The sequence below is a fragment of the Microtus oregoni genome, unplaced genomic scaffold, assembly GCF_018167655.1.
Source record: "Microtus oregoni isolate MIOR12 unplaced genomic scaffold, Mior012 000068F_ref0000429, whole genome shotgun sequence".
Classification (NCBI taxonomy): domain Eukaryota; kingdom Metazoa; phylum Chordata; class Mammalia; order Rodentia; family Cricetidae; genus Microtus; species Microtus oregoni.
Genome location: NW_024543975.1, coordinates 649,680 through 660,846, shown reverse-complemented (window position 1 = coordinate 660,846; position 11,167 = coordinate 649,680).

Genomic DNA, 11,167 nt, shown 5'->3' with positions numbered 1-11,167 from the left:
AGGGAATTATAGAAACAGAAATTATGAGAAAATGATCAGGAACCACAAATGCAAGCACGAACAGCAGAATACAGCACAATACAAGAAGATCTCAAGCACTGAAGATACAATACTGGAAATAGACTCATTGGTCAAAGAAAACATTAAATCTAACAAAAGCTTAACACAAAACATCTAGAAAATATGGGACACCATGAAAAGACCAAACCTAAGAATAATAAGGATAGAAGAAGGAGAAGACACAACTCAAAAGCACAGAAAATATATTCAACAAAATCATAGAAGGAAACTTTCCCAACCTAAAGAAAGATATGATTATGAAGATACAAGAAACTTACAGAACACCAAACAGACTGGATCAAGAGAAAAAGTTCCCCGTCACATAATAATCAAAACATTAAACATACAAAATAAGGAAAGAATATTAAGACCTGCAAAGGAAAAAGGCCATGGAACATATAAAGGTAGACCTATCAGAACTATACCTGACTTCTCAATTGAAACAATGAAAGCCAGACGGTCCTGGTCAAGTGTTATGCAGACATTAAGAGACCATGGATGCCAGCCTAGACCACTATACCCAGTAAAACTTTCAGTCACCATAGACAGACAAAACAAGATATTCAAGACATCCAAAATTCAAGATATTCAAAACAAGATATGACAGAACCAGATTTAACCAATACTTACCCACAGACCCAGCCCTACACAAAGTACTAGAAGGAAAACTCCAACCCAAGGAAGTTATTTACAGCCACAAAAATACAGACAATAGATGATCTCACAACAGCAAATACCAAAGAAGGGAAAAACACACACAATAGCATCATGATCAATGAAAACTAAAATAACAGGAACTAGCAATCACTGGTTATTAATATCCCTTAATATAAATGGACTCAACTCACCTATAAAATGTTGGATATGAAAACAGAATCCATTCTTCTGCTTCATAGAAGAAACACACATCAACCTCAAAGACAGACATCGCCTCAGAGTAAAGGGTTGGGAAAAAAAAATTTCCAATCAAATGGACCTAAGAAACAATTTTGTGTAGATGTCCCTAATATCTACCAAAATAGACTTCAAACTAAAATCAATCAAAAGAGACAAAGAAGGACATTTCATATTAGTCACAGAAAAAAAAATTCATCAAGAAAAAATCTCAATTCTGAAAATCTATGCCCCAAATACAAGGGCACCCTCATACATAAAAGAAACACTTCTAAAGCTTAAATCACACATTAAACCCCACACATTAATAGTGGGAGACTTCAACACCCCACTCTCACCACTGGAAAGGTCTATCAGACAGAAAATTAACAGAATTAAGGGAATTAACAGATGTTATGAATCAAATGGATTTAACAGACTTCTATAGAATAGTCCATCCAAACATAAAAGAATATACTGTCCTCTCAGCACCTCATGGAACCGTCTCAAAAACTGACCACATACTAGGTAACAAAGAAAATCTTCATAGATAAAAAAAAAGGAACAATTGCATGTATCTTATCGGATCACCATGGTTTAAAATCAGAATTCAACAACAACACTAATTTCAGAAAGCCCACAAACACATGAAAATTAAATAATGCTCACTTGAATCATCAATGGGTCAAGGAAGAAATCAAAGACGTCCTCAAATTTAATGAAAATAATTATACAACATACCCAAATTTATGGGACACAATGAAAGTAGTCTTAAGACGAAAGATCATAGCAGTAAATGCTGAAAAAATCCCACACTAGTGAATTAACAGAACATTTGAAAACTCTAGGAGAAAAAGAAGCAAACTCACCCAGCAGGACTGGACAGTAGAAAATAATCAAATTGAGAGCTGAACTCAACAAAATAAAAAACCTTTATCCAAACTAACCAAAAGGCAGAGAGAGAATATCCAAATTAACAAAATCAGAAATGAAAAAGGGGACATAAAAAGACATGGAGGAAATCCAGAGAATCATTGGGTCATATTTCAAAACATGTACTCCGAAAAATTGAAAAACTTAAAGAAAATGGACAACTTTCTGGTTAAATATCACTTACTAAAATTAAATCAAGACCAGATAAGCAAATTAAATAGATCTATAACTGCTAAAGAAATAGAAACAGTCATCAAAGGTCTCCCAACCAAAAAAAAGGCCAGGGCTAGATCATTTCAGTGCATAATTCTACAAGATTTACAAAGAAGAGCTAATACCAATACTCCTCAAATTATTCCACACAATAGAAACAGAAAAAAACATTGCCAAACTATTTTTATGATGTTTCAATTACCCTGATACCCAAACCACAGAAAGACATTATTAAGAAAGAGAATTACAGACCAGTCTCACTCATGAACATTGATGCAAAAATACTTAATAAAATACTGACAATCTAAATCCAAGAACACATCAGAAAAATCGTCCACCATGATCAAGTCAGCTTTATCTCAGAGATGTAGAAATGGTTCAACACATGAAAATCTGTCAATGTAATCCATCACATGAACAAACTGAAAAAAAAAAGTATAATCATCTCATTAGATGCTGAAAAAGCCTTCGGTAAAATACAACATCCCTTCATGATAAAGATCTTGGAGAGAGCAGGATACAAGGAACATACTTAAACATAATAAAAGCAGTATACAGCAAGCCAACAGCCAACATCAAACTAAATGGAGAGAAACTCACAGCGATCCTACTGAAATCAGGAACAAGAAAAGGTTGTCTACTCTCTCCATATCTATTCAATATAGTATTTGAGGTTCCAACTAGAACAATAAGACAACAAAAGGAGATCAAGGGGATACAAATCAGAAAAGAAGAAGTCAAACTCTCACTATTTGATGGTGATATAATAGTTTACAGAAGGGACCCCCAAACTTCTAACAAGGAACTTCTACAACTCATAAGCACCTTCAGTAATGTAGCAGGATGCAAGATTAACTCGAAAAATCAGTAGCCCTCCTGTACACAGATGATAAATGTGCTGAGAAAGAAATCACCCTTTACAGTAGTCACAAATAACATAAAATTTCTTGGAGTAACTCTAACCAAACAAGTGGAAGACCTGTATGACAAGAACTTTAAACCTTTGAAGAAAGAAATTAAAGAAGACACCAGAAAATGGAAAGATCTCCCATGCTCTTGTGTGGGTAGAATCAGCATAGTAAATATGGCAGTCTTACCAAACGCAACCTACAGATTCAATGCAGTGTCCATCAAAATCCCACTAAAATTCTTCACAGACCTGGACTGAACAATACTCAACTTCATATGGAAAAACAAAAAACCTAGGATAGTCAAAACAATCCTGTACAATAAAGGAATTTCTGGAAACATCACAATCCCTGACTTCAAACTCTACTACAGAGCTACAGTACTGAAAACAGCTTGATATTGGCATAAAAACAGACAGGAGGACCAATGGAACCAAATCCAAGACCTGGTTATCAATTCACATACCTCCAAACACCTGATTTTTGACAAAGAAGCAAAAAATGTAAAATGGAAAAAAGAAAGCATCTTCAACAAATGATGTTGACATAACTGGATATATACATGTAGAAGAATGACAATAGATCCATATCTATTGCCATGCACAAAACTCAAGTTCGAATGGATCAAAGACCTCAACATAAAGTCAGCCACACTGAACCTCATAGAAGAGAAAGTGAGAAGTACACTTGAACTCACTGGCACAGGAGACCACTTCCTAAATATAACCCCAGTAGCACAGACACTGAGAGGAACAATTAATAAATGGGACCTCCTGAAACTGAAAAGCTTCTGTAAAGCAAAGGACACGGTCAATAAGACAAAATGACAGCCTACAGAATGGGAAAACATCTTCACCAACCCCACATCGGACAGAGGTCTGATCTTCTTGAGTTATAGAAAGAACTCAAGAAATTGGTCATCAAAAGAATAAATAATCCAATTTAAAAAATTGAGTACAGATTTAAACAGAGAACTCTCAACAGAGGAATCGAAAATGGCTGAAAGACACTTAAGGAAATGCTCAACATTTTTAGCTATCAGAGAAATGCAAATCAAAACAGCTCTGAGATTCCATCTTACAGCTGTAAGAATGGCCAAGATCAAAAGCACTGATGACAACTTATGGTAGAGAGGATGTGGGGAAAAGGGAACACTTCTGCAATGCTGGTGGGAGTGCAAGCTGGTACAGCCACTTTGGATGTCAGTGTGGCCATTTCTCAGAAAAGTAAGAAACAACCTTCCTCAAGACCCAGCAATACCATTTTTGGGTATACATCCAAAGGATGCTCAATCATACCACAAGGACATGTGCTCAACTATATTCATAGCTGCACTGTTTGTCATATCCAAAACCTGGAAACAACCTAAATGTTGCTCGACTGAAGAATGGATAAGGAAATGTGGTACATTTACACAATGGAGCACTATACAGCTGAAAAAATAAAGATACCCTGAAATTTGCAGTCAAATGAGTGGATCTAGAAAACATTATATTGAGTGAAGTAACCCAGACCAGAAAGACAAATGTCATATGCGCTCACTCATAAGTGACTTTTAGACATAGGGCAAAAAAAAAAATCAGCCTATAATTCACAATCCCAGACAACCTAGACAACAATGAGGACCCTAAGAGAGACATACATGGATCTAATCTACATGGGAAATAGAAAAAGACAAGATCTCTTGAGTAAATTGGGAGCATGGGGACTATGGGAGAAGGTAGGAGGAGAGGGGAGAGTAAATGAGGGGAGAGGAGAAAAATTTAAAGCTCAATAAAAACCAATTACAAAAAAGATGTCCTAGTTGCTCTTGGACAACTAAGGGAATGATAAAAATAAAAGTTAGTAAGGCCCAATGCAGTATAAAAAGATCTCGTTACTTTTTATCAATTCTTTAGTCAAAAGAGCAATGTTGGGTACAGTGACACGGACAGGAGATGCAGTCCCATTTAGGCGTTCATGAGCCACAAACATCTCCCTTGATCCATCTGCCTCCTCATTCTGGCATGATGCTCTTGTCATGCAGACACTGCATCTCCCATCCCCTAATGGTCTCAGCAGGGCTGGCTTGTGTTCATCGGCTCAGTTCAAACCCAAGGGCTTCATTCTAACCTGCCAAGACTATTGTTGCAGCCGGACCCTGGTTCTGACAGGCTGCAGACCAGCACCTTGGTGCTTGCCTTCCCATCAGCCACATCTGGCTGATAAAGGGCCCAGTCTGGGTGAAAATCTTTAACTCAGGAGACTTTATAGCACATCCTCTGGGGGATAAGGTAGACCCCATTCATTGAGGAGACGTACCGCTCCATTCCAAGCCGAGGAAGATGGCCACCCCGGGGTTTGCTTCCCACAATAGCCAGCTCAGCCTTATGTATTCTGTCAACCATCTACTCAACCTTGCAATTACCTCTGCATTAAGGAGACACACATTCCAATCCTCACGGGGGAAGGGCTGCCATATTGAGGGCTTCCCCCCAGGTGCTCCATCTTTACATCCGTCAGCCTCAGTTTTGTGTCTCAGCATCTGCTGCAGGGGCTGTGCAGCCACTACTGCCACTACCCCAGCTCATCTATGGTTTCGTCAGTCCCTGTTTGGGCACCAATTGTATCGTGTGATACTACTTGGGGGAGTGTGACTTGAATAGATATTTTCTCATCCTAGAGAGGAAACCAGTGACAGACGAAAGTAACAACAGTTCAGTTTGGTGAAGCAATTCTGTCGGGGTTTCTTACATGAACACGGGTGAAGTTGTGTCACTAAAAGCCCACGCCAGCACAGAGGGCAACTTCTGAAAGCTGGAACCCCAGAGCTTCCTGTGCAACTTACAGAGTCCACCAGTTCCTGCTGTTTATATTCCCTTGGGCAGGGAGGGACCTCGTGAAACTAGTCAGTTTCAGGGACTTCTTAAAATGTGGAAATTGTTTGCTTCCCAAGTCTAAAGGAGCCTCTCTCTAGGGCAGAATGTTTCAATTAAGAAGACATTATTATACAACACTTCCAGATCTGACTGACCCAGGATTGTAGACGTTTCTGGAACACAATGATTTTGTCACCAGGAAGCAAATAAGGAAAGATCCCCATCTGCCCTTGCCTATGAAGTCAGTCCCCTCAGAGTGACTCTTGGAGGAGGTGGTCAACGCCTTCTGTTCCTTTCCCTCTTTCCCCAAACTTTTCTCTCCAAGGTCCAAAGGACAAGTTGAAGTCACCCCGAGAGAAGACTTAGGAGCCTGGCTAGTGGCCTGAGGATCAGCAGAGCTTCCTGTGACAGCGTCTAGGGTGGCCTTTTAAAAGGAGCTCTGGCCATGGTACTCTCTTAGCAAGGCACATGGCTTTCCCAGTGGAAATCACCCCCACGTGCTCCATCCCCTGCCTGCCTCCTGTCTCATCTTGTCCTCACGTAGTGATCACACAGTCTTCCAACCCCTACCATGTGTCTTGCCTATCTGAGAACCTTAGTTGACATCCTGAGCCCTATGTCTGAGACAGTTATTCCCAGAGTGGCAGCAGGTTGCGGCAAAACGCAACCTTTTTTAGTAGGGAATTTTCATGTCTACTAATATAGTTCTCTCTGTCTCTCTGTGTGTGTGTGTGTGTGTGTGTGAGAGAGAGAGAGAGAGAGAGAGAGAGAGAGAGAGAGAGAGAGAGAATGCCCGTGAGGGAAAAGTAGAGGCATTTCATTCTGCTGTGGGTAGTGCCTGTCACCAAGTAGGCAAGTACCATGCTGAAGGGGTGAAGGGCTGTGTGCAGCTCCTCAGAGGAGCCCAGCCGGGCACCTGCAGGGACCAGAGCTGGAGTCCTGGATTCCTCCTCATTGTTCATCGCTGTCTTGGTTTCCTCACGCAGTCAGAAGGGTCCTGTACTTGATCTCTGGCTGCATCTGGCCTTGACCCGGTCCCTTGCCTGTAAAGTGAGAGGTTGTGTACAGCTGGCAAAGTTGCCTGAGCTCCTTGTTCTTGCCCTGGGACAGGGTCCCAGCAAAATTCCCAAGCATCTCCTATACCCCAGGAAAAAAAGATTGTCCTGGTTCTTTCTGGATTATCCGTGTTTGGGCTCTTTAGTTCCAGGTAATACTTGGGGACTATGACCTTCAAGTAAAGATGCAAGGCCACTGGTGTGTCTTAAGAGTCCCGACTTTAGGACTAGACCATATTAAACCCTCCAGTTTCTTAGAAGCATCAGACCTTGGACAAATCACGAATCCCAGTCTACTTGAGTAGCCTAGCACAGGGCTATGGGCCACTGTGCGCAATTATCTTTTCATTGCTGTTGTGTCCTTTTTGACCAGAATGGAGCACGTGCCAGGAAGTAGCAGGGTTATTATCTCCTATTACTGGGAATACCTGAGAAATGGACAACCTATACCTTAGCCTGAGTGTGAACCGCCATGCCTTTCCCAGAGAGAGCCCAGGGCTCCTTCTTCAGCTTGCATCTGCTCGTCTCACTGGAGAGGAGCTGGAGAGAAATTTGATTTGTTTCTTTGGGCTGGAAAAGCAGGCTCTTCTCCCTTGTCCCTGGATGGCAACCAGATTTCTGAAGGAGGACTTTTTGCCAGTCACATTTGCCATCAAGCTGTCTCAGAAACCTCTGGAAAGCGTGTCAGGAAATTGGAGGCCACTCTGACAAGCGACAAAGCCCAGCTGAAAACCAGACACCATGGGAGCTCTGCTTTAATCACAGTGGTCACCACTAGACTGGTTTCCATGACAACAACTCTTTCCTAATACCAGGAACTGATTCACCTGCAAGAGAAAAATTCATGGGGGGGGGGCATTCTCCAGCACTAAGGTAACACCCAACCACTCCATCTTCTAACTTTATCCCTGGCAGATAGAGGTCTGCTGTGAGGGAGATGGATACGTGCTCCAAATTAGATCTCCCAAATGCTGGCATCCAGCTGGTTCTACAAAGTAAGTACTTTTGGGTGGATAAGTACCCGTGCCCAGCAGCAACCAAACAGATGGGACCCAGTTTCCTCCGAGCCTCGGGCTTACTCAGGGGAGCACCCATAGCCTTCAGAAAGATGGTCAGCAGATGCCAAGTCCGTATCCAATGTGGAGCAGAGAGAGCAGACATCCACCTTTGTAGGCTGCCTTTTATCTCTACGGGAAACATGTGAAACAAAGCTGTTACCAGTCCATGTTTGCTACTTTTATGCCAACTTGACACAGCTAAAGGCATCTGAGAGGCGAAAACCTCAACTGAGAAAATGCCACCATAAGGTCAGTCTGTAGGCAGGCAAGCCTATAGAGCATTTTCCAAATTGGTGTTTGATGAGGAGGGCCAAGGCCATTGTACATAGTGCCACCCCTGACTGGTGGTCCTGGGTTCTATACAAAAGCAGGATGAGCAGGCCATGGGGACCAAGCCAGTAAGCAGCATCCCTCCATGGCCTCTGCATCAGTTCCTGCCTCCAGGTTCCTGCCCTGTTTGAATGTATACATTGGCTTCCCTCAGTGAACTATGACTTCAGATATGTAAGCCAAATATAAACCTTTTTCTCGCTAAGTTGCTTTTGATCACGGCTGTTATTACATAGTAATAACCCTAACTAAGACACAATCTAAACCAGAGAATTATAAAAGGTTAAAGTTGGAAGAGGTCTTGGGGTCATTTAATCCAAAATTCATTCTATAGATATGGGCACTGAGGCCTAGAGGCAGTCGCCTAGTTTGGAGAAGTAATGGTGGCCAGACACAGTGTCCCACAGGGGGCAGGGTCTCTGCTCTGACGCAGCTCCAGATAGAGGTGAATGTTCCTGTCGGAGCATGTCTTGCTGTTGAGGGCATTTCAAGGAAAGCCCTCAACACAGTAACCGAGTATCTCCGTCATTTCTCTCTCACATAGAGCCATACGAAAGGCTAGTTTGGGCCTTAGCAGGCTGTCTCCACAGTTACCTGTGAATTATGGTATATAATATGTGGTACTGTGGAATAAAGCCCACTTAGGCCATTTTATTACATAAATACAAATGCCTCCTAGTTGCCATAGGATGTAATAATGGGTGTAGAAAGAATACAGTAAGGAAGGAGTCACATGAAAACATCGCATGACTGTTTAGAGGTTATTGATCCTGGTTAAGAACATTCCATTTTGAGCGAGTTATGATGGCATTTCCTGGTGTGGGAGAATTGTCTGTAATCTGTCAATCATGTTTTAAATAAATGCTGATTGGCCAGGCAGAAAGTATAGGTGGGAAAACCAGACAGGAAGTTGAAATGATGTAATGAGAACAGGAGAATTCTGGGAAGGGGGAAGTTGATTCCTCCCATTCCTGTCCAGACCACCAAGGCAGCAGGATGTGATCTGCCCCACTGACAAAAGGTACTGAGCCACATGGGTAACATAGATCAGAAAAATGGGATAATCAAGATGTGAGAGTTAGCCAGTGAGAGGCTAGAGCTAATGGGCCAATCAACTTATAACTTATAGAGACCTATGTGTGATTTTCTTTGGGGATAAACAGTTGTGGGGAACCAGGCAGGACAGAAAACACCAACAAGCAGGCCTGGCCCTCCATGTTACAATTCCCCTTTAATCCCAGCACACAGGCAGCAGAAGCAGGCAAATGTCTGTGGGTTCAAGGCCAGTCTAATCTACACAGTGAGAGACACCCTGTTTCAAAAATAAAGTAAACCCTCCAAAAAAACAAATAATTAAAATTTAGGGTTGATCCTTTGCTTAATCTTAAGACACATACTCCAGAGGCCAACACAGAGGTGGTCATCTGGAAGACTTAGGGTGGCAGGGTTCCACGGGCCCTTTGCCCTCTGTCCTCCATTGATGGGGGTACTGGGTAAAGTCATGAAGAGTCACAAAAGCCCACCTGATATTTCTTCTCAGGAATGTAGTCAAACATTCAAAATTCACAAACACACATACATGCACACACACATGCTCTCTCACACACAAACACATGCACACACACTCACACGAGCACACACATGCCCTCTCACACACAAACACATGCACACACACACAGGCACACACATGCCCTCTCACACACAAACACATGCACACACACACACACACAGGCACACACATGCCCTCTCACACACAAACACATGCACACACACACAGGCACACACATGCCCTCTCACACACAAACACATGCACACACACACAGGCACACACATGCCCTCTCAAACACAAACACATGCACACACACTCACGGGCACACACATGCACTCTCACATGCACACACTCTCACATGCACACACTCTCACATGCACACACTCTCACATGCACACACTCTCACATGCACGCACTCACATGCACACACTCTCACATGCACACACTCTCACATGCACACACTCTCACATGCACACACTCTCACACGCACACACTCTCACACGCACACACACTCACATGCACACTCTCATGCACACACTTTCTCATGCACACACTCTCATGCACACACTCTCACACATGCACACACTCTCACACATGCACAGACTCTCTCATGCACACACTCTCATGTACACACTCTCACATGCACACACTCACATGCACACACTCTCAAATGCACACACTCTCATGCACACACTCTCACATGCACACACTCACATGCACACACTCTCAAATGCACACACTCTCATGCACACACTCTCACATGCACACACTCTCACATGCACACACTCTCACACATGCACACACTCTCACAGATGCTCACACTCTCTCATGCACACACTCTCTCATGTACACACTCTCACACATGCACACACTCACATGCACACACTCTCACATGCACACACTCTCATGCACACACACTCACATGCACACACTCTCACATGCACACACTCTCACATGCACACACTCTCATGCACACATTCTCACACATGCACACACTCTCACATGCACACACTCTCACATGCACACACGCTCACATGCACACACTCTCACATGCACACACTCTCATGCACACATTCTCACATGCACACACTCTCACACATTCACACACTTTCTCATGCACACACTTTCTCATGCACACACTCTCACACATGCACACACTCTCACATGCACACACTCTCATGCACACACTGTCACACATGCACACACTCTCTCATGCACACACTCTCATGCACACACTCTCACATGCACACACTCTCTCATGCACACACTCTCACATGCACACACTCACATGCACACACTCTCAAATGCACACACTCTCACATGCACACAC